Source organism: Suricata suricatta, chromosome 4, assembly GCF_006229205.1.
Source record: "Suricata suricatta isolate VVHF042 chromosome 4, meerkat_22Aug2017_6uvM2_HiC, whole genome shotgun sequence".
Taxonomy (NCBI): Eukaryota; Metazoa; Chordata; class Mammalia; order Carnivora; family Herpestidae; genus Suricata; species Suricata suricatta.
Window position 1 is genome coordinate 22,098,558 of NC_043703.1, and position 6,775 is coordinate 22,105,332.

Genomic DNA, 6,775 nt, shown 5'->3' on the forward strand with positions numbered 1-6,775 from the left:
TTAGTTTTTAATGTTTCAATTTATTTTTGAGAGAGAGACAGAGCACAAGTGGGTAAGGAGCAGAGTGATAGTTACAGGATCTGAAGGAGGCTTCAGGCTCCAAGCTGTCAGCATAAAGCCAGATGCGGGCCTGAACTCATGAACCATGAGATCATGACTTGAGCCTCAGCTGGATGCTTAACTGTCTAACCACCCAGGTGCCCCAGCATTTTAAATCCATTTATGGGGGTCATGATGGGCAGCAAGATGGCGTCTGCCAGCAGGGTCGTTCAGGTAGTCAAGCCACATATTCCATTAATAAGATTCCCTGACAGAAGAGACAATCCTAAACCCAATGTATCAGAAGTTTTGAGATGAGCAGGACTACCATCTCACTCTTCTTCAATTTCACAGCATTCTAAGGGAAGTAAATCACCAGATTTGCTGATGCATCAGGGTCCACCAGACACTGCAGAAATAATAAAAACATTACCTCAGAAATACAGAAGGAAGCTAGTGTCTCAAGAAAAAATGGAATTTATCCAACGTGGAGGTCCGGAATAATCATTGACAGTGTGGCTGCTGTTTGTCATCAGACAAAAGAATAGTTTTAACAACAAAGGACTTCCAAAATGGCATATGAGAAATTATGCATTAAACAACTTGAATAAATAATCTGTCAAAAAAAAAAAAAAGAAATAGGAAATTTAGATGGACACTTGTATCTCCTAATATATGTATGTTGGTCAGCTTCTCCACAAGCTTACCTAATTGTTTATATACTTATTAAAGTATACATTTTTAAATGTTAGCCTATCAATTTACTCTTGATTATCAAGTATTATTAGTGTTGAGCTATTAAAAGCACACAATATCTAGTAAACTGTCATGGGTTTCCCATAAAAAAAATCCATTTATGACATCAGAAGCCTTTGCTATTGTAAGCTAGCTATTTTTCTATCTCAATTTGAAATATTAAATAAAAATTAAATGTATAACTTCAAATTTTATTAATAAAATCTCATATTTTTAATAAGCTAATGGTTTATAAAATGAAAAGATATTATTTCTTATGGATATATATCAAATGTCAAATAGTTAAACAGGATAAAACATTTCCAATTAGTGATGGGTTCTAAATAGTTTCTTATAAATATGTATATTTGATATTTAATGTGTTCTTTTACACACCTGCTATCTCAGAAGATAGCATATATACTAACTTGAATATGAATCAGGCTACAATAACTGGGTGCCATACATAAGTGATGAATCACTAAATTCTACTCCTGAAACCAATATTACACTGTATATTAACAAACTATGATTCAGATAAACTCTTAAACAAATTTTTAAAAATCAGGTTGGGATAAAGAACTAAAAACAACAACAACAAAAATATTTTTTCTTAATTTTGTCTTTGAAACAGATTTAAAAGAGGCTATTATCTATATGACAGCATTGAAAAAAATCTAAATCCAAATTTTTTCCTAGTGATATCACCTCCTTTTGTTTCACTTCTATTGGTATATTAAGACACTATATAGATATTGTTATTAGCTAGAAATCTATAGGATAGTGACAGAACATACCATTTTTCTCATCAGTTCTTGAGGTCAATTACTTGGCCCAATCTATGCAGTTTTTATCTCCTGACCTTGTCCACTAAGTTTATCAACTTTATTACTTTTCTGAGTTCTCCATGTTGCTGGCATCCTTAACTCTTATGGCAATGCCACTAGGGTCACATTTATGAAAAAATATTTTTTCAATACTCACATGCTTAAAAACTTCAACATCAGAATGTCTCCTTTTTATTTTCCAGTTCATATTTCACATCCTCTTTTCTGGCTTATTCCCATGCCTATGTCATCAACTGTCTCTCATTCCACACACTTGCCTTTCTTCCTATATATCTAACTCTCTTTATGTTAACTAAATCCTGGAAATTTCCTTTCAGTTAATAGCTTTGACTTCAAATCGTCTGATAACCTTCTCTGAGTCCTAAAATGTAGACAATAATGCTCAAATCAGACTTCAGACTTATTAGCAAACATCTTGAAGAGCCAATACTGAGATGCCAAGACCAAGAAGTTGTTTTTATTAGTGTGTGAAAAAAGGGGAAGAAAATTAATGAGATACAGAAACATGGAACGGAGCTGTGAGATCCAAAATTTTAAAAAATATATGCTTATACTTGAAGAAGAATAGTTCTCCTGATTATTACTAACTTCTGGAAATGATAGCATCTCTAGCCATCTAAGATATGAGTATTTAAGTCTCATTTATACCTTTTGGTATTTTAAATCATTTTTGTAAATTGAAGCATACATATCAATAAGGGACACTGAACTAGAGTGGTGAAAAAGTCACTATGTAAATGAAATACCATATAGCATAATAAAAATGCTGTCTGTAAAGAAAGACAATTATTTTTAGTAATTTTTAATGTTTATTTTTGAGAAATAGAGATATAGAGTGAGCAGGGAAGGGGCAGAGAGAGAGCTGTCAGCACAGAGCCTGACGCGGGGCTTGAACTCATGAACCGTGAGATCACGATCTGAGTTGAAGTAGAATGCTTAACCAACTGAGGCACACAGGAGCCCCAGCAAATATTTTCAATAAAATAAACTATCATTAAAAGTTATGCCACTCAATCTGATTACAGAAACAGCAACTGAACTTAATTTTCCCTCCTCCTTATTTCTCTTATAAAAATAAGTAGTTTTAGACTTCCAACTCCCACCCCCTTCCTGTATGAAAAAAACACTGAAAAGAAAGGAAGAGAGACACGATAAAAATAGAGAGAGATTGTAGCAGTAAAAAAAATAGAGAGAAGAGGAAGAGATAGATCAAAAACATAAAAGAAAAAGAGACCCCGAAAGAAGATGCATCTTGTGATGAGCACCAGGTGATGCCTGTTAGTGCTGAATCACTCTATTGTACACATGAAATGAGTATTACACTGCATGTTAACTAACTGGAATTTAAACAGAAACTTTAAAATAATATTTTAAAAAGCAGAAGAAGAAAGGAAAGCATAGAAATGAAGGATTATGTGAAAGTAGTTGCTGTTAAATCATCATTTCCTACATAATTTTAATATTTTAAAAATAAAATAATAACTTCCATCCCTTTTCCTCAGAAATAAGAGAATGATTGAAGAAAGCCATATATATATATATATATATATATATATATATATATATATATCAGTATCCAAAATATTTATACCATTTACCATTTTGTTCTCTGACAAATGTTCATTCAACTTCAGAGAGTAGAATTTTTCATCATAAAATGTTCATATTTATGTCTCACTCTCTTTTGACCTATAGTCTAGTTTCCTAATATTAGTAGAGTCATAGAAATCTTTATCTTTCCACTTTTTTTTGTCTCCAGTATTTTAATTTTTACTTCAGACTATAAGGGTTTTGCCGTTGGAATTCCACCCTACTTGGACCACAGGAAAGGTGTATAACTTAATAGATTTGTCCCATTAAAATGCACTCGCTAAGCCGCAAGGGGTGGCAGATTCATACAGCAAATGGGTCACCTCCAGTGTTTGTTTACCTGTCCTCATCCATAGCTTCTTATTTTTTCTGTCCTGTAAGGATTTCCTTAACATTACACTAGGTCAAATATCCATTTCTTTTCTTTTTTTAATAATTAAAACAAACTTAATTACTTTTTTTTTTAATTTGAGAGAGAGAGAGAAAGAGAAAGAAAGCATGTGAACTCAAGTGAAGGAGGAACAGGAGGAGAGGGAGAGAGAATATTAGGCAATCTCCAGCCCAGTGTGGAACCAGATGAGGGCTCAATCTCATAACCATGAGATCATGACCTGACCCAAAATGGGGGCACCCCCAAACATCCATTTCTTAATCAATCCAACATATCCTTGAAAATAAAAGTCAGCATTTTGTGAAAAAAATCCCACAAGAATTTCAATAAAGTAAACTGATGGATTAAAATTAAAGGCAAGAAGAGCATGAATGAATCATAATAAATATGGCCAGATGATTTATATCAAGTTATAAAGAATATACATTTAAAATGTTTTAAAGAACAAGACATTAGAAGCCATAAAATTATAATTCTATATTAACTAATAATAAAATTATAAAAATATATAAAATAAAAACTTATATTAAGGTCAGAATAGGTAATTCTATACTTATAAAAAAATAAACTGCTATTCCTACAATTTTGGATGATGGATATGGCTATCAACAAAATAACAGTGGGTTGTTGTAAGCTAGTTTCCTAAATATATAGAATCCTTTGGGCAAAACCCTAAGGATATAATTTATATTTTGAATAATCTAAATGGAGTTTTAAAAACTCCATCAATTTCTGGATTAAAAATAAATATTGTTAAATATGAGCCAGAGACATTGGAGAAAATATAATCTCTGATATAGTATATTTAACAATTACACTAAACATTCTAAAGAGTAAAAACATGGGGAAATTAAAATGTTAAAATTAATATTATTATCAAGTTAGTGTTGGTTTTCTTTTTCTAATACTTATTTATTTATTTTGAGGTGGGGGGAAGTGCAGAGAGAGGAGAGAGAGAAGTTCTAGCAGGCTCTCCACTGTCAGTGTGGAGCCCAACACAGGGCCAGATCCCATGACCTGGAGATGTTGACCTGAGCCAAAATTAATGGTCAACACTCAGTTGAGCCACCCAGGCATCCCTAGTGTCAGTTTTCTACTTGCATAATTTAATATTAAAATATTTAAAGACCAAGGATAAAAATTTAAAAAAAACTGGTAATAAAGCATTGGGTTGAATATTTTGGATATTCAGAATATGCTGTTTCCCAAGGAAACTGGTACACAGTTTGAATCAGTTTGAAAGAAACAATACATGTATAAATTATACTCATAAAAAAGAGCAGAGTAAAACAAGACAAAATAAAAATATCAACAAAAGAAAATTCAATGAGCTGTAAATAAAATACTATCGGATCTCTAATAAAACCCATCTGCTTTTTGAAAAGACTATCAGAGTATCAAAATCCTGCCACATTTTATTTTAAAAAAGAGATATATCTATAAATATATATGCCAAAAAGTAAGGCGATTACTACATATTTCTCCATGAATTACATGAATTTAGTGTTAATTTTTATTAACAAATTACTATTATTTTTGTATGTGGGTTTTAAATAACTCTTCCCATAAAATGGAAGTACTATTCAACAGTGTAGAAAAATGAAAATATAGACTCAGATCTAGCTTCTACCCCACCATTCAAGTGTTTCCTGTCTTCCCTCAGGATTTCCTCAAGTCAAAGAGTGTAGCAGGGCTGGGAGACCATATGCATGGCTTGTATATTTAGTGTAGGTGTTACTGTCTATTCACTCATGCTCTCCTCTCACCAGGTCATTCTGAGACAAATCTATGGAAACTGTTTCCCACACACAGAGAGGAAAACAGGGTCACAAATTCAGTGGACCAAATGGCGTTAGAACCCATTTGGCAAGAAACACTCTGGCCAGAGAAAATGCTAGAATGGAGGCACAGCCCATAGCTGACTGGTTTCATGTGAAGCATAGGGGATGCCAGAGACGTGCTTTACATGCCCCTGTGCCTCAACTCACATGTCCCAAGGTTGACAAGGGAGGTTGAAAAATATGGAACTGCCCTTCTGCCGAATGGGAAGCCAATTAAAGCATCCCGTCAATTTAAAAAGGCACTTTGTGTGGGCGGAGTTATTCTTTGAGTATTTAGGCAGAGGTTATTTATTAATAGGTACACAGGTACTTCAGTATTTTAATAAATATATATGCAGCACCATGTTTTGTAGCTGAATATTAGCTCTGTATATAATTGAAGTTTAATATTCACACAAGTACATTGTGCACAACTTTATGCCAATCATTTTGAAATTTTAATTTCAATGGAAGTATTAGGAACAGATGTGTGTTCTTCAACACATGTATTTTAGTTGAATTGCTCCATAATATTTCTGCTTTGGCATCTGTTTTGCATGGCTAAGGACCATTAGCCCTTCTTGCGAGTACATGCCCTATTTAACAGTCTACAAGGTCATACATGAGTTCAAGTTCTTGATATGACTTCCTGATCCTCTAATTATGAAGTCTCTCCTGCAGTTCCATCCCTTTGTGCATCACTTAGATAAGACCTCCTGCAGAGCCAACCAAAATTCTCTTCTTTTTGCACTGAATTACCAATCTAGCCTTAGCCAGGGAATGCCAGAAACACTCCTACCACAGATCCTCATAAAGCCATGTGCCTTGGTCTTGCAGCTTTAAACTCTGCCTACCGTACCCTGTGGTCCTCAAGGTATAGTATGCACCTTCTCCAGGATCCATAAGAAATACTTCTCTGTTTGACTTTGCCTTGCTAACTTTGTTGAACCATAGCTCAGCATCAGACACCCCACTTGGGGCTCTACGTAATAAATGCTAACTTAACAAAATCACAACAACATGTAAAATTGGAATAAGAAGAAATAAAAAATCCAAATAGCATGTAAACTGGTGCAGCCACTCTGGAAAACAGTGTGGAGGTTCCTCAAAAAACTATCCATAGAACTCCCTTATGACCCAGCAATAGCACTTCTAGGGATTTACCCAAGAGATACAGAAATGCTGATGCATAGGAGCACATGTACCCCAATGTTCATAGCAGCAATGTCAACAATAGCCAAAACATGGAAAAAGCCTAAATGTCCATCACCTGATGAGAGGATCAAGAAGATGTGGTATATATACACAATGGAGTACTACATGGCAATGAGAAAGAATGAAATCTGGCCATT

At 33.9% G+C, this 6,775-nt stretch overlaps 1 pseudogene; it reads left to right on the forward strand.

Moving 5' to 3' along the window:
* The first annotated feature begins 231 nt into the window (after positions 1-231).
* On the forward strand, positions 232-790 carry LOC115290465 (annotated as a pseudogene).
* Positions 791-6,775: the final 5,985 nt, after the last annotated feature.